The sequence below is a fragment of the Anser cygnoides genome, chromosome 1 (assembly GCF_040182565.1).
Source record: "Anser cygnoides isolate HZ-2024a breed goose chromosome 1, Taihu_goose_T2T_genome, whole genome shotgun sequence".
NCBI lineage: Eukaryota > Metazoa > Chordata > Aves > Anseriformes > Anatidae > Anser > Anser cygnoides.
In genome coordinates this window covers 119790418-119815570 of record NC_089873.1, presented here as the reverse complement: position 1 = coordinate 119815570, position 25153 = coordinate 119790418, and the positions used below count along the sequence as shown (strand labels likewise).

The following is a 25153-nucleotide window of genomic DNA, read 5'->3' as shown; positions in this document are numbered from 1 at the left end:
CTCTTCCCCATGCCTTATACATTGATATGACACAGGCTAAGAAGTCTGAAACCTTCAGTGGTTTTCCTCCTAAAGGAGGCAAGTGATTCAGTGGAACATTTTCTAGTGGGGTGCTGTGTCCAGAATGGGTTGGAAAACTGTGAAAGAGAGAGGAAGAAAAAGCCCATGAGTTTGTTTCCCTCTTCTGAAGCAGAGCATCTTGCACATGGAAAATCAGTGTTGCTTCACAGAAAAAAACATCAGGAATTACAAAGCAGCAAAAATGGGTCTTTCCTCCTACAAGAGGGCTTTTATTACCATGGGCTTTTATATACCATTGGCTTTCTTACAAGACCAATGCTACTTTCAGAGTTAAAAGTCAAATATGACTTGATCGGTATTGGTGAAGATATCAGAAGACTCAGCAGAGTTATTTTAAAACTCATTTAATGAAGTCACCTGATTAGTCCCATCCTACCCTTTCACCACATCATATGACTCCACAGCTGCTGGCTTCTGCTAAATCAGGGCAAGGAAGGACTAAAATTGGCACTGCTTCTTACAAGAGACAAGGAAGTATATTTAAAGAAATATGAGGGGAAGATTGCTCCAGTGAGCCTCTGAGCTACTAAAGAGGAAGCCTGTGTTTGTGCTGACATGTTATGAAGTGGCTTGAAGGATCTGATGGAGCTCCTTATGGACCAGAACTGAGAATCTGGATTTATCCCACCTAACTTCAGGCACGTACATAAGACTTAAAATTCCTTTACAGCCAAAGGGAAGAAAAAGGATGCCCAAAAGGTCTCCCAGGTCAGCAGTGGTGGAGTGAATTACTTCATGGAAATGCTACTCTCTTCTGATTTATGAATAGTTTTTCATTGCTGCAGACCAAATGTGATGCTACCCTCACTTCCACTGGCAAGAAATTCACCTCCAAGATTCTATAGCAAAACCTCTTTCTCTCTTTCTTTTATCTATGGTGAACCTGGGGTGCTCTGTGCTGTTTATTTCTCCACACACTGTGATAATATTTGCCTAAGTAGCTATTGCAAGGACAACAAGCGGTCTTGGAGAAGTATTACATTAAAGCAAACATCAAGAGAGGGCAAATTGCAGTGAGTATTACTTGAGGCACAATTTCTGCCACTGAGATGGTTTTATCTTTTATTATTGTTTTTGTTATTTTACCCAGAGTTTTCCAGTTGTATTCTTAAGAGGGCAGGTAATGTCCATGGGGCACAGATGGAGCTGGTTGGGGAGGCTGGTGCTTTAGCTATTGTTACAGAAGGCAACTGTCTTGTGGAAGGAAGCAGGGGTAAAATTCCATAATCCTTGTCGTTTGTTTAATCTGGCTGAGTGAAGCTGCTGACTTATGTTTCTTCCTTGGGATCTCACTTCTGTTAAAGAGATTAACTATGCTGAGATGTCAAGGTCTGCAGAGTTTTAAAATGCTTTGTATGGATGATGCAAAACTTGTGATATCGATCTGTGTTACACATGTGCCTGTTCCCTTGTATGTAAGTATGCTCTTCACACATATGAGGGCAAAATATTGATGCAATGAAATTGCTGTTTCCCTTCATATATGACACTACTGGCAATTAAAGGTAAACATTTCTGCTTTAAGCCTAACATATCAGAAGTTTAGTGTGTTTTTTGTTTGTTTGTTTTTCTCTCCTGCATTGAAGCTCTTTTGTTATGTTGTCTTAAAAATGATGTGTAGCTATTTTGATAATGGAACAATTTAAGTACTTTGAAAGGGTTGTCTGTAACCTGGAACATTGGTTTTTAAAAGCCTAGAGCACTGACAGTAACATATAACTTTGTTTTGTGTGGTTTCTTTTCCAGCTTCATCCCATTACTCTTCTCAGAGGTAACATTGCTCCTGAATTGACTAGCAGCATGACAGAAGTGAAGGAAACAAGACAGCTTCCTGGTTGTGGTTTCAACACAGCAGTGCTTGGCACAGAGCACGAAATGAGTAAGGGACAAGCATACTGTTGGTTTTCCACTCTCCCTTGCTCAGTCCCAGGCCCAGAGCTGGCCTGGCTCAATGCAGAGCTGGAGGCTGCTTTACTTTCCGTTGATTGACACTGGCCCTCAGGGCTGGCCAAGGATGCAAAGGCCTGCAGGCAAACTCAGTTCCCAGGCTCAATGTGTGTGTTTCTCTTGAAGCAGACTGTGTTGGCAGAGGTACAAGTCTGCTCTTTTACCGGTGCCATGAAACACATCAACCCCCAGTGAGGGCAGGCCTCCTTGGCAAGTGGCCATGTGGCTGCTCCAGATGAGGACTCTCTGCTTTCCCCAGAAATTTGACTTGCACCTGCCTTTTCCTATTTTTGTGAGTTTAGAGCAACTCTCTGTGCTGCCTAGCCAGAGATGGCCAACTTCATGTAATGGTGTTTGAAAACAATGCAGCCTGGCTCTGCCTTTCAGACCCCTGCAATACATTAAAGCAAAAGACGCAATGCATGGGCTACAAGTGTCCCAACAAAGCAGAAGTCAGGTGAGGTGTGGGGAAAGAAGGAGGCAGGAGGAAGGCATCACCAGTTCCCCCACCTGTGATCTACAGCACCTGTGACTGCTACATGTGAGGAGCATCAGTTTAGTGAATTATTCCAGATGGCCTTACTGATGGAGGGAGTCTCTCTGCCACCATAGGGTAGGATTTACAGCCAGTGCAGCTCAGCTGTAACAGCTGCAGGTAAATCCAGGACTGGAGCCATGAGCCTCTCCACTGAATGACCACTCCCCCAGGCCCCACATTGGCACCTGCCACCCAGCCCTGTCCACCTCGAGCATTCCCTCGGGGTTACGCCATGGCGTGTACACCAGCTCCTGCTGTTGCAAGTTTGCTTTTTTCCACGCTCTTGCAAAACAGCAGATTACAGCGGATGGTTTCCCTCCATCTGTCTCAGAAGTATGTGAATCACAGAGCCAAACGCGTGCTACCAGACAAGGGGAAAAGATATTAAATCACGTCCTTCTCATAATGTGTCATGGTTATGTCGAGAATGACACACTGTACAGTGCTTGAGCCCACACTCCTTTTTTAAGTATGTTAAATGGCACCACATCACATAGTTTATTGCACACTCAGCGTGTCTACCCAGAAGTGATTTTCTAGGGCTAGCAACAATTTTTTACCTGCTCATCAGGCATGGGGCTTTTCTATGCCCAATGAATCAATGCTGTTTCCATTGAGAAGCAGGCAGGAAACCTCCACTGTGGTTGGACCCAGCCAGCTCGAGCAATTAGGGCTTAAGACTTTCTGACTGCATTTGCACAAAGTGCTTTCTTCCCTCTTATTTCTCCCTGGTCTGTTTTTGTAGTTCACCCCTAGATATTGATGACATCCTACAAATACCAGTGAGCTACCTTTCCAAGCTCCAGGAGCATCTCAGGAGGTTTGAGGACGTCAAGCTTCCACTTTTCTGGTTGTCCTCAGTGGGTTTACCTGGCCACTGAATGAATAAGAAGCTTTATTGTAAATACAAGATTTTGGATGCACATATCCTTTGCATTCAATAGGAAAAAACAGCTGTCAATACCTATAGAGCTGTGAAACAGTACTAATCCTCAGAGCTCTTGTAATCTCCAGAAGCAAAGCCGGAAGATGGGGTAAGATGTCAGAACTGAGAGGAAATGTATGGAACTGAGAAGGCAAATTTGAGGCAAAGAGGGCTGATGGCTTTGGTTGCAGTTCCTATCACGCATGCAGGGAGTTGTAGCAAGAAGAATTATCATATCTCCCTACATTTGTCTTACAGCAGTCTGTGTCCTGGATTATGATGTCTGCCTGCTGGTGGGAAAAACAACAGAGCTGCACTTTCATGGTAAAACGTATCAAGAGAAAAGACATGCACAAAGTAACAAAAGTTAAATGCCTGTCAAGTTTGTAGTAAATCGTGAGATGACACCAGCTGACAGCTACATCTGGTCTGAAGGACCCACAGCGAGGACACGATAAGAACACAGGTACCAAAATGCTATATTACTGTCTCATCAGCAACCTGATGGTGAAGCAGAGTTAAACTGCTTTTTTCAGAGGGGCTGCCTTGTATGATGCATTCATGAGATGATGGGATCTGACAAGTTAGCATGTGCTTCACCCCTCCTCTACTGGTGGTGACTTTCTTCCTGTTTCTCATCAGAGACAGCATTGATTTGCTGAGCTCAGAATGGCCCTGTGGGTGAGGGCTGTTGTGCTCTTACACACTGCATCCGTCTGAGATGTTTCTGTCCCAGATGTTACTTTGGGGCCTTTCTAAAACCCTTCCAACTCAGGCTGGAATCCAGTATGGTCAGGGACGTCCTGGGCCAGAAAAGGAGAGGAGGAGGAACAGAGCAAGACATAATGTGAGGATCTATAGAACTAAGCCATCAGCGCACAAAAACTGTCAAGGTATATACTAAAGCTAACTTAAGTATTGTAGGGCACAGCATTATGCCTTAAAGATTAGCATCAGGCAGCCCTGACTGGTATGTATCATGGGGAGCTGCCTAGGTCACAGCTAGCTGGGAGTGGTGAACTGGTGCATCAACTAAGTAATGCACAAATGGTTCTTCTATAGCAGAAGGCTAAGTGGGACACAGTAAGGCGAGAGACCCTCTTCCCAGCTGAATAGATACCTTGGATAAGTGTGTCTCAAAAAATCAATTGGGGTAACCTTCTTCTGCAGCTCAAGTTCCATCTGTTACCAACAGTTTGATAATAATGGACAAAAAATGGAGATGTATGAAAATAATTTGTGTGGTTCAGTGCCACTTAGTGGCTGTGTCCCAAGATACTGAGGTTTGTTCAGAAAGGAAAATCTTCAACGTTTTCTCCAGCACCTTGTCCCACCAGCATAAAACCCTGCAGATTCATTCCTCTGTTAATTAGCACAGATATATGTCAAATCATGAGGAGCACATTACTAGGATGTAATACTAACAACTGCTTGTCTGACAAAGTGTAATCTGTAACTCTAACAGGTAATTCTAGCTAAGCATCAAGTATCATCTAGCTGACACATCAGGTGAAACTACCATATATGAAGACCCGTACAGATAAAGCACTATGCTCCAAGTTCTGCATGGGCCCGTAAAAAAAAAAATCTTTCTGTCCTGAGGATGGATAGTACACTCCTTGCAGGAAAAACAGCATGGACCATAATAGATAGTTTGATTTCACAACAATGAAATTCTGAATGACAAGTAAATAGCATAACAGTCAATCCTGATTTCATCTCTAAGGATTTCTTAAAATGCTTTTTGTTCTGTGGAGAGTTAACATGGATCTTGTGTGGAAAGAAACAGGTGGAGCACAAGTGCGTGTACACAAGCATATGTGCATGGTGCTCATAGGTTGTGGGGTTGACAACAAGGGGGTCTATTTATATGGGGACAAGGAAAACATGTTTTCTTTGCTCCCTTCAGCAGGAAATGAGCAGTGAGTGGGTGGGAGATGTAGGGAGTGCGTCTGTCTCTAATCATCTATGTGCTGGGTGGCTGAAGGAGTATGCTGGGAGGGATGCTGCTGCTTCCATGGCCTGGCATTTACAAGTTGTGCTGCACTTCTGAGGCAAAGTGCCCCTGGCACATTTTCTGCCATGGCTTGTCCATTTTTTCCTAGGCTGGGGCTGGGCAAAGTGTGTGGTTCAGGCACCTACATAATCACAAGCATTGCATTGACACAAGCCCAGAGCCAGAAGTAAGCAAGAAGGCAACAACATGATATGCTTATTCTTGATTTGTTTCTAAACTTGTCTTACCATTGCACTCTAACACATTACTGATCCTCTACCTCACACCCCCAAATCCACAATGCATTGACTCTTTCACTCCCAAGTGAATGAAGTCTTTAAAGAAAGGAGCATAGACTTCAGCAGCGCTGATGGATAACTTATAGCTCCCTCATTGGGGAAACTGCCCTCTATTGCCTAGTAAGCCATAGGGGCAGGTGGGTTGAGGGGCTGGGCAGTGCTCTGGAGACCCATCGCTTGTAGCAATCTGAATACTTGAGATGGCAAAAGACTTCTTGGAAAGAAGAGCACAGGTGAAGAGAAAGAATATACCTGAATTAGCAAGGAAAGTTGGGCAAAAATGCAACACAGAGAAACTCCCAAATGTCTGAATGTACAGAGAAAGGAATACGAATTTTGCTCAGGCAAATGCGAACTTTTTAGCTACAGTAATTCACATTGAAGAAAAAAGATCAAAGAAAAACAGTGAAATTAGTCAGCTCAATTTTAATATGTAACTGACTGAAGACTAAGGAAACTCTTACAGATGACAGTAGAAACACTTTCTAGAGATCAAAGTTTAGCTAGAGATAAAAGAGAGAACAGCAAACTAACATTTTGTAATTTCCTCCTCACCCTGATAACATTTGCTATGCATTATTTATGAAAAGACCACTAGGCCTTTTTTACTGGGGAGAACATGGTAGATGCACCTTTGATAGGCTCCTTAAATTTCAGAAAGCATTCCAGTTGCAGTGGTCCCTGGCAAGTTTGCTATCAATTTCAACAGCATCAGAACTGGGTACATGGTAAATTTAACAATGAAAATAAACCAGACACTTTAAGTTCCTTATGGTGTGTCCCAAATAGCTTATAAAACACAAATGCTTCCTCAATCATTAGGGATGAACAGGTCCCCTGGCATTCTAAATAGGATGCAAAACGTGGATCAAAATGGGTAATAAATTGAATTAATGTGGCAAAGATATAGGCTGATGTCAAACTGATGTTAAGGGACTGACTTATATTGAACTTCTCCTTGGAGACAGCAACATAGAGAAATGGGTAGTGCTTCATTTCTAGCACAGCTACCAAGCAGCCTGTTGCCATGCTATTGTATCGAAGTGTCATCTAACTGGTGCACCTAAAGGAAAATCCTGGTTCCCTCAGTGTTAATACTCAGTTTGGATGCCAGCAGGAAACTCGTGTACATCAGGTGAGAAATTTCTCTTCCTCTAGCTGTGACTTGGACCAGAGGAAGGTGGGGGCATGCCTCACAGCAGTGTCTCCGCTTCACCATGGCACACTCCTGAGATGACTACCTCACCCTCTGCACTGTGAGAGAGGGTGGAACTGAGCCATGTGCTAGATGATGCCTTTCACATCCTTCTGTGCCTGAGCTCTCATTTTCTGTAGAAGAATTGAACCTATTTAGGGTATAAATATGCCTCTGGAGAAACAAAATGGATGGCAGGATTTGCCAGATAAAGGTTTACAATGGCAAATTTAAAGAATGCTGGGAAATCTTTTGAAAGGGAAGATGGAAGGCAGTAAGTAGCTGAAAATACAGAAAAACACATCATGGAAAGAGTCCAGAGAGGCAGAAAACAAAAAGTGAATAAATGGCATCATGAGTGAAGGTTAAGAAAATATTCCTGTTGAGTTACAGGAAAGGAATAGAAGTGGTCAATAGACTCTCCTTCATCTGGCACTAGCCCTTTTTCTCTGCAATCCCACAAATCAGGCACAGTATTGTACAAGTCTCAGTGCTGGATAGACGCAAGGTTGTCAATCTATCTTCTAGCACAATGAGAATCAAAGCAATGACAATCAGAATCATGAACTTTTAAATCTAGAATCATAGAATCATAGAATATCCTGAGTTGGAAGGGACCCATAAGGATCACCAAGTCCAACTCCTGGCACCGCACAGGTCTACCCAAAAGTTTAGACCATGTGACTAAGTGCACAGTCCAATCGCTTCTTAAATTCAGACAGGCTTGGTGCAGTGACTACTTCACTGGGGAGCCTGTTCCAGTGTGCAACCACCCTCTCGGTGAAGAACCTCTTCCTGATGTCCAGCCTAAACTTCCCCTGCCTCAGCTTAACACTGTTCCCACGAGTCCTGTCACTGGTGATAACGGAGAATAGGTCACCTGCCTCTCCACTCCCCCTCGCGAGGAAGTTGTAGACTGCGATGAGGTCCCCCCTCAGCCTCCTCTTCTCCAGGCTGAACAGGCCCAGTGACCTCAGCCGCTCCTCATATGTCTTCTCCTCTAGGCCCTTCACCGTCTTCGTTGCCCTCCTCTGGACACTCTCCAACAGTTTAATGTCCTTTTTGTACTGTGGTGCCCAGAACTGCACACAGTACTCGAGGTGAGGCCACACCAGCGCAGAGTAGAGCGGGACAATCACTTCCCTCGACCGACTAGAAATGCCATGCTTGATGCACCCCAGGGTACGGTTGGCCCTCCTGGCTGCCAGGGCACACTGCTGGCTCACATTCAACTTGCTGTCAACCACAACCCCCAGATCCCTCTCTGCGGGGCTGCTCTCCAACATCTCGTCGCCCAGTCTGTACGTATAGCCAGGGTTGCCCTGTCCTGGGTGCAGGACCCGGCACTTGCTTTTGTTAAACTTCATGTGGTTGGTGATCGCCCAGCTCTCCAATCTGTCCAGATCTCTCTGCAAGGCCTTTCCACCCTCATCCAAGTCCACAACTCCTCCAAGTTTGGTGTCGTCGGCAAATTTGCTCAAAACACCTTCTAGTCTTACATCCAAATCATTTATAAAAACATTGAAGAGAACTGGCCCTAAAATGGAGCCTTGAGGGACCCCACTAATGACCATCTGCCAGCCAGATGTGGCCCCATTTACCACAACCCTTTGAGCCCTGCCCGTCAGCCAATTGCTCACCCATTGTATGATGTTTTTGTTAAGTTGTACACTGGACATTTTGTCCAGTAGGATCCTATGGGAAACCATGTCAAAAGCTTTGCTGAAGTCCAAAAAGATCACATCAGCTGGTTTCCCTTGATCAACTAGATGGGTGATCTTATCATAAAAGGAAATCAAATTTGTTAGGCAGGACCTACCCCTCATGAACCCATGTTGGCTGGGACCAATGACTGCGTTGTCCCCCAGGTGCGCTTCAATAACTTCAAGGATCATCCTCTCCATAATTTTATGAGGCACTGACGTGAGACTGACAGGTCTGTAATTGCTAGGGTCTTCTTTCTTACCCTTCTTGAAAACTGGGACATTTGCCAGCTTCCAGTCGACTGGGACCTCTCCAGATTCCCAAGATCATTGAAAAATAATTGAGAGAAGTCCCGCGATGACATCAGCCAGCTCTTTAAGCACCCTGGGATGAATACCATCCGGACTCATGGACTTGTATGGATCCAGGTGGAGCAGCAAATCCCGCACACGTTCAGGGTCGGTTGGGAGTTTGTCATTCCCACTGTCATGGTCCTCCAGCTCACGGCACCCTGGGTCCCGAAGCCCATCATCAGTGTTGAAGACAGAGGAGAAGAAGGCATTAAACATCTCTGCTTTGCCTATGTCATTGTCTGTGAGGAGACCTTCCCCATCATCGTACAGGGGAAGGTATTGGACCTATGTTTTCTTTGGTTCTCCTTTTTCCGTTCACATGTCTAAAAAAAACTTTTTTATTGTCTCCCACAGATATGGCCAGCTTCAACTCTTGTTGGGCTTTGGCCACATGAATTTTCTCCCTACAAACACGAACAGCATCCCTGTATTCCTGCCTCGTCACCTGACCTTCCTTCCAGCAGCCATACACTTTCTTTTTTCACCTAATCTCCAGTAGAAGATCCCTGGTTAGCCAGGTCGGCCTTCTGCCCCGCCTGCCTGACTTCCGATATTTTGGAATTGCCTGATCTTGTGCTTTTAGGAGGCAGTGCTTAAAGATTGAACAACACTGGTGGACGCCAATGCCTTCAAAAGCAGTTTCCCAGGGGACCTTGCTGACTAGTTCCCTGAGCAGCCTGAAGTCTGCTTTCCCCATATCCAGGGCTGAAGTTTTGGTGGCAGTTTTCCTTCTGTCACCATAAATTCTAAACTCAACCACTTCATGGTCACTATGACCGAGATGGCCGCCAATTGCCACGTCCCCCACAAGACCCTCTCTGTTCTCCAGCAACAGATCTAGGAGGGCACCTTTCCTAGCTGGCTCCCTTAGCACCTGCACCAAGAAGTTACCATCTAGGTGCTTTATGAACCTCCTGGACTTGCTCGTGTCAGCTGTGTGGTGATCCCAGTTGATGTCTGGCAAGTTGAAATCCCCCATAAAGACAAGGGGAGTTGATCTTGAGGCATCTCTTAGTTCTGCAAAGAATAATTCATCGGCGTTGTCGTCCTGGCCAGGTGGTCTGTAATAGACTCCCACAACGACATCCCCTTTATTTGTTCGTCCCTTAATCCTTACCCAGAGGCTCTCAACTTTGCCATTGCCAACTTGAAGTTCCACACAGTCCAGCCCATGCTTCACATACATCACCACCCCGCCACCTCGCCTACCCTGCCTGTCCCTCCTGAAGAGCTTGTAACCATCTATTGCAACACACCAGCCACAGGACTCATCCCACCAGGTTTCGCTTATGCAGATGATGTTGTAGCTGTGGGACTAGGCCAAGACTTCTAGCTCATCCATTTTATTCCTCATACTGCATGCGTTTGTGTAGAAGCACTTCAAATGCGCCTCCCTACATGCAGCACCTTGTGGAGCTGACTGAAGGACCTCACTAGGACACAGTCCCTCTGATTCTAGCGCACCATCCCTTAGCTCATCACTGGTGGGCCTGGTTTTATCCCCTTCCCCCTTCGACTCTAGTTTAAAGCCTTATCTATTAGCCCTGCCAAATCCTGAGCAAAAATCCTCACCCCTCTCTGAGGGAGGTGCATCCCATCTGGTGCCAGCAGGCCTGGTGTTGCGTAGACCTTCACGTGATCGAAAAACCTGAAATTCTGCCGGTTGCACCAGTCCCGAAGCCACGCGTTAATGTGATGAGTCTACTTGTCAGCGTCAATCCCCCCTATCGGAAGGACAGAAGCAAACACAACCTGTGCCCCTGATCCTTTAAGTAGTCGCCCCAAAGCACTAAAGTCCCTTTTGATCGTTCTCAGACTTCTCGTTGCTACCTCGTCATTACCAGCCTGAAAGACCAGTTGCGGGTAGTAGTCGGTGGGCTGTACCAGGCGCTTGACTTTCCTAGCAAAGTCTCTCACCCGAGCCCCAGGGAGGCAACAGACTTCCCTGTGGGTTGGGTCCAGTCGGCATATCGGGCCCTCTGTCCCTTTCAAAAGGGAGTCCCCCATGACAATAACCCTTCTTTCTTTTTTGACAGATGACGTAGCAATGTGGGGGGTAGGTTGCCTTGCCTTAGGCACCCTCTCCAACTGGGATGGGCTTTCGTCTACTTCGTTGTTCTGACTGTCGTGTTCTAGACCCTCATACCTGTTATATAAGGGTAGATGGGAAGGTGAGGTGGGCAGGGACAGGGCTCGCCTACCACCCTGAACAGGAACCTGCCTCCATTCTCCCCCTTGGCCTAGGTCTTCTCCTACTGCCTGGTGGGATGAGGGAAGCATCTGAAGCCTGTTTTTCCTTATCAAAATATCCAATTTTATGTCTCTAGTGGTGACTCTTCACACTGAAGGACTTACGAAAAGTGCTGCAGATACTGAGCAACTCACGGTTTAGGTTACACTTCCAGATGCCCACATGTTCTTCACCCCTCGGTGTTTTGGGAGTAGCTGCCTGGCCGGCCGTAACAAGCACTCGACTGAAAATGGCAGCAGTGCCTTTCTGTGGGCTTCATGAGCAGTGATTGGAAACACCTTTTACCAACAACTTCTTTCCGACATTTCATGGCTCAGCTTGGGTTCAGCCTGAGCCATGTCAATGCCTAGTCTTCTCTGGAGTTTCTCCAAAATTAACTGTGTAGTGCATATGTGGAGAGAGAAAACAACACAGAAAGGAAAATTAGGCCTGGCTTGCCTCCTTATCCAAGGTGCTACCAAACACAGCAACCTCCTTGCTATGGGCTGCCCAATATTTGCACTCAGGGAGACATGCTCTGCAGCAGGCGTAAGAAGAGCAGTGACCCAGGCACAGCGAAAGCAGCAACAGAGCTGCTGCTGTTGCCTTTCCTGAGGAGATCGTGTTGGTAGGGGAGCTCAAATTTAATCGCTCTATGTGCTATTGCAGAAGCTAGAAACCACTGACCCCATAAAATGCCATCAGCTGTCTGTGGTAGCTGTTCCTGTCTCTTCTCACCTCTTCTGTAACATAAAGTCATAAAATGACAAGCTGCCTAAACAGAAGATCCAGAAAAAAGCTCTTCCCAAGTATTCAAAAATGTCTGACACCTCACCATTATCATCTCAATAAAATTCAGTGGAAAAAAAAATAATAACCAGGGGATGGGGAGTGAGAGAGCAGTTGTAGTGGAGTTCAGCTGCTCAGCTGGGTAAAACCACTACAGAAATATATCTCAGTTCTTTATGGCAGCACTTAAAACACTTTATATTTACCTGCCCACCTTTTGAAAATGTATTGAAAGTAATAAATGCCACCGAAGAGGGGACGAACCTACATTTCAACTGGCAAAGAGCATTCAGGGGAAGTTCTGGAGAAGAAAGTAATGATGCTCTTGCCAACCTGCAGTAACCAAGTAGAATGCATATCCAGCCAGAAGCATTGCAGAAGAGACCTTCTCCCTACAGTGGACTGAGGACTGTTGACACAGATTGATTTAAGTAATATGCTATCAGAAGCTCTTCTGAATGACTGCAAGCTATTATGTGGCCTTATACTTAAGTACTTTTAAAATGCATATTATTTAATTGACACAGCGTTATAGCCCCTTTATAGCCATTAAGGTTGCTCATACTATGGCAATGTGAATATAAAGTTGTCATTATGGTGGTACCAATACGTATACACATACAAGAAAAGGACAGAGATGCTACCATTTGTGGCATAGAAATGACATCTCAGCCTTAACTATACCAGTACAATTTGTGCTGCTGGAATGCATGTCACCTTAATCCTTGGCTGAATGACTATGGGGATGCATATTCCTACTGTGATGTTAATAGCAATTCTTACCAATTCCAGAAATGCACTTGTACCATGGTACTGTATATATCAAGGCAATGGCGGCAGTCTGCTGTTATACTTCCCACCCATTTTCTATAATCTTTCTAACTGGGTCTCTGTATCAACTGTGAAAGTAGAGGACATCAGAGGACATACTACTACTACTACATTATGGCCTGCTGAAGAAAGGAAGGCATGGCTATATTTAAATCAATGTTCCATAGACAGTGTTCTGAGTTAGCAAATAAGTCCTTATACATTTACCTGTCATAAGACTGCCATATATTAATGCAGTAATGGTGATACATTTCAGCAATTTTTTCTTCCTTTGCTGATCACATATTTCTAATTCCTTTTTAGCTTGACTCTCTTTAGTGTGCAAATTCTAATTTGCAAGCTTAAAATACAAATTCTGTTTGTGAAGATAAGATTTCGTAAATATTACATCTCCTCTGGAAGAGGAGGAAATTATTTTACGTTCTCTTAAACAAATTATTTAGATAATATCAAGTCTGCTCCAGGTTAAAATTTTTGAGATGTAAATACATTTTAATATGCCAGCCTTATAGCAACTATATTATAAACATCCGTGCTATTTTAGGCATTTTAGAAGTTGGTAGATTTCAGCAATACCCACAGTAGCAGACCTACTGCAGCTAAAAAAGCCATGCTACATTGTAGAATGAGAAAAGTAAAAAATAAACTGAACATCTTAAAATCAGATATCCAGGCTGCATGTATCCTGAAAGGCACTGCAGGTGATCCCATCCTATCCCCATGCTGTTCAGCTCAGAGGACCAGCTGCAACACACCCTGCCCGTTCAGTGGGTGAAAATGCTTGAAAGTGTTGCTCTGGTATAGGAATGACAAGGCAAATGAGGAAGGTTTAGAGCTAGAGGAGCCAAAAAACTACAGTTAAGAGGACTGAGTAATTTCTAGAAGACAGTAGGATCTCCTCGTATCCGCATGTTGAATCACTAAGCCCAGAACAGAAGGAAGAGAAAAGGATGGGGTCATAGATTCAGACTCACCACGCTTCCATTGAGCTCCATAGCAGCTGGGAGCTAAGAGCAGCTGCTCCTCATGTGAACAAGAGCCCACCACAGCAAGACAAAGGGATCCTCTCAGCTCTGACCTGGGACCACAGCAGCAGGGAGAAGCCAGCAGTGTCTCCCACAAGTGCATGATCCTGCAACAGTGAGAAGCAGCGGCTCTGCTGAGTTCTCAGCTCAGCCGGAGCAAGGAAACCAGCCCTGTCTGTCTCTCACAGCACCAGGATATCACCAGTTGGCTGTCTGGCAGTGTCTTGCCTCGCTGAGAGCCAAAGGCTTTTGGATCACAGCCCCCGGTGAGTTCCAAGCAAGATTTTGTCCCTCTGAGTACCGGCATCTCACAGTTACTGCTAAGCCCTAAATTCAGTAGGAACTTCTACCCAGGACATCCTTGCCTTTTCTGGCAAGGTACCACTGGGATCAAGCTGCCTTGCAGATGTGCAAGCATGCTGAGCAAGCTGGCTTTTTGGACTAGTGTATTATCAACCCAGAGGGGACCACTACATCAGCCAGTGCAGTTGTCAGTGGCTCCAAGCCTGACCCTTCTCCAGACCTGGCTGCAAAGTGATGCTGGAGAGGGTGCAAAGGGGGCAGACCTACACAGCTTGGGGGCAGGAGATGGGGGCACTGCAGAGCCAGCAGTGAGACAGCACAGGCTGCAGTGCAGTCACGGCCTGAAGGTGTGTGGATGGGAGTCCTTTTCTCAGAAGGGGGGAAGTCCCCATTTCTAAATCTAAGGTAGGGATGTGAGTAAGCACTGCCTTGAGATTTTGCAGGGGAACCACTGCCCAACTTCTGTTGGAGAATGAAGGGGAAACCTGGAAAGGTGAATATTACTGGAGAAAAGACACAGTAGTATATAGCTTAACCAAAAACGCTGGGATAGGTCATGACCTACATTAAAAGGGCATTGGTTTCAGGGGCTCTTGGATTATATTCATTCCATGGAAGGGAAAAGTTTTGTGCTCTGATGTAGCAGAAGTGCCCATCTTTAAGAAACACTTCTTGGAAACTCAATACGTTTGCAGTAAGTGGTGGTTCCAAAATAATGAAAGTATGGGTATAAGATAACAAAAATAATTAGTGTATGTTATAAGGTAATCATCTGTAAAAGGACCTTGAATGTCAACTTTAACGCAGGCTGAATTTTTATGGTTATGTTGTATAAACCTTGAAAACATTAGTTTATATACTGGAAACGCTGACAAGCCCTGAACTACAGTGCTGTGACCAGCTAATTGAATCCATATTCCCCTGCATTCAGGGAATCAATAACTATTAGAAACAAAGGGCACTGCCTTAAAAGCCCAACGAGCACTTCATGCAAAGGGGGACTCTTGTAACAAAAAGCCATCTGTGAAACATGGTAGGAACATGTGCCAAGTGTTTGCAAGAGCATCACGTTCAAAACACAGCACACTAAGTACATGCACAGCTTAGCCCTAAGGAAATGCTGTTGTTTTTTTTCTTTCTTCCAGATTTAGGATGATAAACAGCCTGCTATGCCAGCCTAAGAAAATTGCCGAGTTCAGGGATCCTAAGCTGAGCTAAGCAATACTGTTGGACACCAGTATCTTAACCGGGGTGTGAACACGCCAGGGAGCAACTGGGAGCGTGGAACCTATTTATAGCAGCAGCAGGCTGCTAAGGACTGGTGTAACAAGCCTGACTAGTGACTTGTTACTTACTCATGCATGAAAACGACACCTTATGGTACACATGCTGCAGCTCGGTAATAACCCCAGGGGCAAGTGATTGGTGGAGAAAGGACCCAAGCACCTTCTCAAAGGAGCAATATCCACCGTGACATGACTGCTCCTACCCCTGGACAGGGATCCACGTGCCCGTTGCCTGGGCTGCCTGCAGGGACACAGGGATAGGTGTGCCACCAGATAAGCTGGTGCCAGAGCAGCGTTAAACACAGCTAGTTGCTCTTCTGAGTGTTCATTCTTAATGAAAAGCCCACTGAGGTTGTTTTCACATGTGGTTTTTTTTTCCATAGCTAAATGCTGTCTGCTATTGCTTCTAGTGGCAGGGTCAGACCAGGACACTGAGATTGTCTGTGCGTGTGCGTGTAAATTTTTCATGCTTGCAGAGGAAGAGGGAGGGAGAAGCAGGAATGAGAAACTATAACCATCAATTAAATACCATGTGTGCTCCAGAAATCGCAGAGAAAAGTATCTGTGCCTCCTGCTCATTTTCCTGCGTGCAGCTACCTTCAGTAAAATACTAAATCACATTCATGTTTGCACAGTGGATCCAGCACAGTATGTGAGCACATGCCTAACTGAGAGTTTCCATTGCCGCTACTCACACTCACATGTGACAATGTTCTGGAAAGATTTATTGGACTGGAATCCAGGAGAGAACGGAGCTTTAAGAGCTCTTACAGGTCAGACTCCTTTCAGGATTACCTGGTGTGTACAGGTCGGTGCACTAAACCGTCATTTTTGCTTTGTCTAGGACTGTTGCCACTGTTCTTGTGACAGTTAATCTGAGCTGCTGTACTGAATTGTTTTCTGCCTCTGTGTTGCTTGTAATTTCTTTGCTTTGATTGTTCATTATTATTTGTTTGCTGCCTGTGGCAAGCAAAGTTACTCTTTTTTTTTTTTTTTTTTTGGAATGCTCCCTGCCTGGAGGCAGAGTTGTGTAAAAATGAAAAATACAAACCCAGCACATTTCTCATACATTTAAAAAAACATTCACAAATATTCAAAAAACTCAATCTTATCCCCTCCTCTGCCCCTGTTAGACCAAAATTATCAAGACAAACAAGCCCTCCTCTGATAAATTAAGTGATAACTTTAGGGTTAGCAGAGATAGTGGTATGCAGGAGTCAGCAGACTGCATGAGAATACAACCCAGAGTGATTCTGTAAGTACTCAGATCAGGAGAATTCATGCTGACAGCTAGCCACATGGGCAGAGCAGACAGCTCCTCCAGCAGCAGATTTTGGGAGCATCAAGCTGGCTGTGGCTTTTCTTTGCCCATGGCACAGCCTTGCAGACTCAGGCTGCTTCTGCGAGAGCACAAGGCGCCAGGACTCCTGGGGATGCCAAGAGCACAAGGGAAGGCAAGTAGCAGCGCTGCTGACCCCGTCTCTCCCCTGGCATCATGAGATTGACTCTGCAGGGCTTCCCCATGCTCCTTCTCATCTCTCTCTGACCTCAGGCCCTGTGTCTCCTCCTACTGTTACTTTGGCTTTCTTCCCTGTGAATCCCTGCAGCTTATAGACAACATAATATTTATCTTTGGGAGTCATCCCACCTCCATCACAGGTTATAACTGGATCTGGAACCTTTGAATTTTGTAGCCCCCGTAGTCATTGCAGGGCAGAGTGGGAAGATGACCAGGTTTATCCTCTCCCTCTAGGGTAATCAGAGGTAGAACAAGAAACAGCAATCCTGCATTCGATGTTATTTTCTCCCCAGTGTTTCTGAAGAAAGAGAAGAGCTAGAGTGGGAGGAGGAATAAGGGCCTGAAGGGGAGAAAGGAGGTAGAGGATAGAAGAAATTTTGGCATGCAGGCTTGCCAAAACGTGAGCACAGATGGAAAGACACAGATGGAGCACTTCTACTGGTAGTTCAAGAAATCAGACATTCACAGAGTAGCTCGGAGTCGCAGCAATTTCATTGCACAGCCGTGTTATTACGCACTATAGCAGCAGTTCTTAAAGAACCAGGCTATCACATCAGCAATGCTTTGGGAGCCAGCACGCCTAAATACAAGCAGTCACCCTAAAACTCTGCTGCAATAACCTCTTACCTGGCACAGTGAGCTGAGAGATTTTGTTTCAGCTCGCATTATGATTGCTGGCCCAGCTGGGAGCCCACAGGAATTAAACCATGCTCTTCTAAACTTTCCCGTAGCACAGCTGCAAAGCAGCAGATACATGAAGGCAGGTCCGCCTTCCTTTGTGCTCAGGTGCAGCAGAAGTCTGAAAAACAGCATATGTGTTCATGTATGCAGTAGGGATGTTGGCATGCAAGCGGGGAGGAAAGGTATCCAGAGAAATGGCATAATGAATTCTGCAGGTACTGTATGTCGAGCTTCCTTATTAGAAACGCTGAAATGACTGAACAGTCCCTGAAGCACCATTCCTGTAAAGGCCTGTCAAGACTTTCCAGTCTAATTAGCCTATAAGAGAGTCTAGCAGCAGGCCTTGATATCCTTTCTGTTATGAAGAGATCTGTGGCTGGATATTGCTCTGTCTCTGTGGGAAAGTATGTGCGCCCATTCCTAACATCTTGGTTTCCATGGGGCCACTGTCCTGAATGACTTCTGCAGCTGGTGGCAGGGCAGGGAAGGCTGGAATAGTGCTCTGGCTCTGGTCCATGACACCAGTCCTCCACATTCCCTGGATACCCAAACGGATGCTTTTAGGAAGTTAATGTTGCTAGAAGCCTCCTCCAACAGCAACTGGGCAGAGAGATGCAGCAGTCCCTGCAGGATTTTCTTTCCCATCCCTCAAGAGGAAGATCCTGTGGAAATTCATTTTGTTACCTTGTCCTATTCTGTTTTGTTTCTTTTGCTATGGAAGACTATGACCTGACTTAATGCTATTAAGATACAAGTTGGGGTCAGCTCATAACACAAGAATTCCCTCTCCGTCTGTCTGTCTGTGTTTTTCTGAGGGCAGCTGTCACCATCATATCTGAGAAGAAAAACGGCTTTTGAAAATAACTTCTCTTTCAGATGTTGTGAGTCCCAGCATAGGCATTTTCTTGCCTCTCACATTCTGATTTTTATCCTGCTGCACTAAGCAAATGGGAGTTGGAGAAGTCATTAATGGCTAATTTAGACTGGTAATTAGGCAAAATCTAATGGGCTGCTCTCTGGCTTGGAAGCTAGCACTGCTAGTTGTAGGCTCTAATTCTGACACCGGCTTTTATTACGGCCAGGATGAATTCCTTTCCCTTGTGTAAAATGAAGAATTACTACTCCTTATGAAACTACATGCTGTTGGGGTTCATTACCTAGGATTCGTAAAATATTTTGGAAAGGGATACTAGGAAACATTATTTCTACATTTTAATGTGCCTCCAATCCCCTACTCTGATCATTTCAAAATTTCTGTCTTGGCTGAAAGAAGTCCCATTCTTGGCTGACTCACACTATAAACTCAGTAATAGCATTGGTCCAAAAGACACCTTGCTCGATGCAACTAATTAAGACACTAGCATTATGCAGTTACAATTTAGCCAGCTAGAGAGATTGCTGAGGTAGAAAAAAGGTGACAGTGTTAACCACCCCTGACAAACAACAATTTCCATTAAGTCTGTGTACATCTGGAATCCAACACCATCATGGAACACGATATATTTTGATATACAATGTCAGTGGACTTCCTATTTATTTATTTATTTGTTTTCTGGCACTGTCATAAGCTGCAAGATCAAGGTTAAGACAGCATTATCTTCCATTAAAAAAGACCCTTGAAAAAAGATCTTCTTAAGAGTTTTCAAGCGCAACACAACCCTCTCTCAAATAAATGAAAGGCTCATAACATAAATTTTCCAATAAAAGCTCGAGCTGCAGCTGCAGCCCCTTGATTGAATCTGAGCAGGGCTGAGCAGGGCTCTGTTCTTTACTCAAGCAGAGAAACCCAATACATGGGGTTAAAAAACTCCCATCTCCTATCTCTCTGCAGATGTTCAAGAAAGATGGAAAGAAGATAAAACCTTCAAAGGTACCATCTTCATTTATCACCATTGACACCGGACCTGGGGAGATAGCTGTCCCTGGGCTCAACCTCAGAAATTAGTTCTGGGGAGCATTAAATGATGGTGATGGCAATACAGACACCAAAATTTTTTGGTCACTGAGTCATCCTTATGGCTTAGCTGGCTTTGGTTCCTAGTGCTTTCATTGTCAGGAAGAGATATGGCGTGAGTTAAAAAAGAGACTAGGCTGTATCACATACAAAGTTGGTAGATGACAAATCCTGCAGCTTTGTTGAGGTCCCTTCTTACAGAAGCAGGGATGAGCCTTCAGGCCTGCGTGGCAAGGACTATTAATGATCTGGCTCAAGCCTAACATGTCCTTTCAGGAAAATGAAGAGATACCCAAAATGCCTAGTAAGAGACACACTATCAGTTTCCATTTCACATCTCGGTCTAAAGGTGTGGTGATATAGATGCCTTTCTCACAAGATTTCATTCCTGATGCTTGTTCTGAACTAGAGAGCACAGTTCTCTGGGAAAGGAAATACTTCCATATTCTGCCAGTCTTCCTGGTAGAATATGGAGGTATTTGGGCCTTGTTTTCATTTGCTGATATTCTAATTTTATTTTATTTTTTTAATACCACTGGTGAGTTATTTTACATGTAATGTCATAGAAAATAATTACTTGTTTTAGCTTGTTACATAGTCCTGTGATCACTGGTCTGCTCAACATTTTAAATTCTCTCTTTCAAAGCCTTCCTTCTACACTGGCTTAATGCAACTAAGTAGATATGTGACAGATATTTATAAGAGGCATGAAAGTGAATAAAATAGGAGAAGCCAATAAATTAGGAGTCTAGGGATGTTTGCACCAGCTCTTCAAGAGAGTTCTGCAATATGAGCAGTTTACTGTCTGGCAGTTTATTTTTAGTTTGTTTCTCCCACACTATTCACTGTTAACCATGATTAGCCTTTACTATGGCTAGGTTTATAAGCATGCTAGGTGAAGATTTACAACAAACAGCACATCTTTCACATACATCAAAATATATCACTCTTACACTTTTGGTAAGAGAAGGCATTTTAATTCAAGCTCTCTTTACAACTGTACTCCTCTGTATACTAGTGTTGTATTTCTGCTCCTTCAAGGACAGGACTGCAAATTCAGAAGCATTTTTATCGTTGTCTTTCTAAAATAATCGGATGTGTAGATCAGATGTTTTAGGAATAGACTATTAATTGTATTGCTTTAGGCTCTTCTAGGAGATGAGGATGCTGAGATAAGAACCTCAATATGAGAGAATCTGGTTTCCAGGACAATCATCCCAAATCCAATTTGTAAGCTGTTAAATATATGAAGGGCAGACTGGAAAAATTCTCAGGAAAATTTAATGGCCTGGGCCCCAAAGCTATTGGCTTTCATTCTTTGTTGGAGCTTTGAAGAGAAGATACTTTCACGGTTGATACTCATGGATTGCTGTTTACAGCCCAACAAAGCACAAACAGCATTATGATGGAGATCAAACACATCTCATCGATTTTACAGGCATTACAGATGTCATTTTTGCTCCTAGGAGTCACACCCTATGAACCATTGTGGGACAAAATGCTCTGGCAGTTGATGTAATCTGTCCCTCAGTTTCTAATAGCGTAGTTACAGCTATTTATGAAGTACAATAGAATTTTGCCCTACATCCTTGATATAAATGTCAAGTGCCCTGCAGTATTGTGTACTGTTCCTAGAGAAATGATCCATTAAACCATCCATATGAGAGAGCAAGGATTCACAACACTCCAGAAAGAAATTATATCCTCATAGAATAATAGAGAAAATTGGCTGGCTTGCATAGACCATATTGACATGCAGCAAAGTTAGCCTCTTCATTTACTTCCTCTCCTGTGCTAGAACTAAGGACATCCTGCCTACAAGGAGGCACAGAGGCTTCATTTATCTTTCTGCATTAGACCCCTTAATTACAAGTAAGCAGGGCTGTGCAGCTGGACAAAAAGAAAATGTGAAGATTGTACCAAGGATGAGGAATTTAGGCCAATAAAAGAGGTGCGAGAATGAAAAAAAAAATAGAAGACACTAATCCTATAGGTGATCCTCAGGTTATGCAGGGGCAAGGAGGAGAAATCCTGTTTCATTCCTTAAGATACACTGAGCAAATATCAAGTGCATACAGACAGACAGGTCCTTTTGCAGACAGGCTTGTACAGTGAGTAGTGCCAAATGCCTACCAGACATGGCCAGACATTTCAGGTATTAGGACTTTGGGGCAAATTCACAGCAAAAATCTGTCTTGATCTTCTTCCTTCTTTACAGAAAGTGTATGTATTCTCTGAAGACCCCTCCTCAGAGGAGCTAGGTGTCCTTCTCCTAAAGATCCTTCCTCTTTCAAGGCCTGTGCTGTTGCCTGTGCTTTCCAGGCCCACATCCTTGGGGCTAGAAGTGCATTTTTAAACTGTTTCTTTTCCAGATGCAGTAGCAATTTGTGCGACTCCCATTGAGCTGCAATCAAAACGTCTCATTCACATGGAATAAATGTCCTCCGGCATTTCTCTATTTTGACTATTTGAGAGTGTATTTTTTCCTTTTAAAATCCATGTGATATTTTGACTTCCTTTACTACCCAGGTGTTTTGCACGTGTGATCTCCTACTACAGCTGTCTTACTGACCTACATCTCTCACTGACATCCCATACCATCATAATCCTGTTCATTTAGGCCCATTATTCCTGCCTCATATTTCCTGGTCACCAGTCAGTTATCGATTTGCCTCATATTTAAAGTGCATATTTTCTTGGGTGGAGGCTATGTTTTTGGTCTCTGTTTGTCCAGCACCTAGCACACAAAGTCCTAGTTTTAGGTGGCTTTCTAAGTGCTGAAGCAATACGAAAATACTCAGAAGTATAATACGCTGTGATTTATCCCTATAGCTCACTGTGTAGTCTAGTTATAATAAAATTAATTTATCAAAAGCATTTTCAATACCCAGTATCACTGCCTTTCACACAGCAAAGAAACCAACTCAACCCAAAACACTTCACAACTACATCATTGTTTATTGTACTAGAGAAACTGTATGAATATCCAGATAGATTAAAAACATGTCTAAAATTCACAGCCTTTTTATAATGTTATATCATAGATTTATAATCTTCCCTAAGGAAGCTAAATTAATTTTCAGGGATACTTTTTTTTTTTTTTTTTTTTTTTAATACCAAGTGAGACAGGGATAATAAATAATCCCTTCTAGTACCTCTGGAGATAATTGGCTGGAAAAATTTAGGGTGATAATTGTTAACCAACTTGAGGTCACTCCGCTGAACATTAGCACCACTGAGGCATGCTTTTGAGTAACAAGAACATGCCCTTCAGACAAATATTAATTAAATGGAAAAGTTAAAAGGGAAGAAGCTGAACTCACAACACATTCTACATTTCAGAGGATTAGAAGAGTCAGTGTTTTAGCAGTAGAGATCAGTTTCCAATTCATCAGCTTGTCCAAGTCTTTGCATGCATATTCTATATCCAAAGGATTTGTTTGAGAGAAGTTTTCAGGAAAGGAAATCTATTTAAGGCGCTCAACTTTAAAGAAAAAAGAAAATATGGAAATAGTTGGTTTCTTACAAGGAAAGTATCTCACCAACCTGCACTTTCAGTTCTACCAGGCTTCAGTTCCAGCTGGAGAAGACTCCCTCTTCCTTCTTAGACTGGCCTGGAGGATGCTACTATCCACTGCTGCAGCTCCTGCTGAATTCAACAGGAGTTTTGCCACTGGCTGTAGCAAGAGTGGCATTGTGCTTTCTGTCAGCGTGTTACTAAAAGGGAGGTAATTACTGCATGATGAGGGGCCTGCCAAACAAGATATGGTAGCTTCTTATAATGGGCTTTAAGGCAGTTGAAAGCCATATTTAGCCTTATGAATTTCTTATAGGTAAGACACACCCAGTGGCTGCTTCTTCTTACACATCCTGTTTAGTCTGTTCAGAGGCTGACTGAGGTCATGCAGAGCCACTCTCAGCTGCTTTGCACGCTCTGTGCAAAGGGACTATGCTCAAAGGAAACTGCCAGTGGTTCTTGCCTCAGGAACAATGGAAATGGTCTCTCCTTTTAAGTTCACTGTATTCAACAATTTAAAAACACAGCACTCTCACTCATCCTGGGAGGACATGATTTCTGAAGCTCTTTTCCCTGTTGTTTTCTGACTTTAAAAGGATTCTAACTCACAGCCCCCAGCCAAGGCAGTGTAAAGAACTGATCTGGTCAGAAATAATGCCAAGCAAGTTTCTAGATTTAAGAATGTTTCATTTATGATTCTCTTCAGTAATGAAGGATTAGCATGGCCCCAGATTCAAAGAAGAGGACTCTCATCCAACAGGAGATAACCTCCAGGTACTCGCACTGACCTTCCCCATTGTCTTGCCCTGTATCTTCTGCACGCTCAGTTGTGGCCCTCTCTCTGTGCTATTTTCCTTTAGAAACCCAGTTTTTCAGGTTCCTACTCTGTACTTAAACTTTTATTGAAGCTAAAATGTCTAAGACTACCTATAGGGTGTGGAGTAGAGGTGTTGTATGGCATTCTCCACAGTCTTGTTCTCCCCATCATCCAGATTTGGTATCTGCCCAAAGTACACAGTGTCTCTCTTTTGGGTTGTGTACTTCTCTATTTCCATATGGTTATGGGGTCTTGGGAGAGGAATGAGGGCCAGCTCACTCTGTTGAGTTAGCTTTCAGTGAGAAAATTCCACAGTGTCTGCAGAATCCCCCCGGGTCGTACTGAAAAAGCATAACTTGTCCCTTTTCATAGAGCCCTCCTCCATAGTCTATAGAAGTGAAACATATAGTCCTGTTATCCTGGGCATACTGGTTAAAATTCACATATTCATCCTTATAGTAGGCAATCCAGTGGCCACATACATGTAGAAGTCACATCACCTTGACATAATGATCCATCAGAAGTTGCCCTCAGATACTTTCCTCTGCAAGTAAATGTGACCTAGGTCTCAGCTTCAAATCTTCCAGATGAGGATATTAGAAGACGAAAGGGCAATTTCTAAGAGTCATCTCACATTTTAACTTACCCATCCCCTCAGAAGCTTATAAATCACTGCACTTCAGAGAAAGATACATATCCTTTTTATTTTTTAAACTTACAACCACTTTTTGTCTTGCATTAAAGTCCCTTTTATTTTCAGAAACTTTCCACTTGAATTATGAAGCAGATCACAGGCCAGCAGAAAACCATTCCCAAAAGAAAAATGCAACATAATGGAACACAAATTAAAAGATACATATAAGAACAAAGCACCAGGAGTGGTCTGGAACACTGCATGCACTTTCAAAAACATGAAGTAAAAGAGTCCTAACACCCACACTTTAAAAACTGCAATGTATCCTAATATTTTCCAGATGTGGATTTCATTAGGGCTAAAGTTAGATGGGTTAGAACCTGCACTTAAAAAGCTTTTCTTTGACGTAGACTGAAGAGAGTAAAGATTTGCTGAAGCATAGGGAAAAGAAGGAGCTGAACCTCTCCCTGCCAAACACTCAACTAATGAATATGTGTATGTTACTGGCAACCAAGAGGAGAGGAGTGGT

The 25153-nt window shown here is 43.8% G+C and overlaps 1 long non-coding RNA gene across 2 annotated transcripts in view; it reads right to left on the bottom strand.

Annotated features, from left to right (window-relative positions):
• Positions 1–23328, bottom strand: part of LOC125183008 (uncharacterized) — an 87661-nt gene extending 64333 nt beyond the window's left edge. Inside the window, exon 1 of one of the 2 annotated variants that reach the window (XR_007163979.2) lies at positions 23203–23328. This is a non-coding gene — a long non-coding RNA (uncharacterized lncRNA). The remainder of the gene's footprint in view (positions 1–23202) is intronic. The other variant, XR_010825819.1, reaches the window with a different exon arrangement.
• Between the last annotated feature and the right edge of the window lie 1825 nt (positions 23329–25153).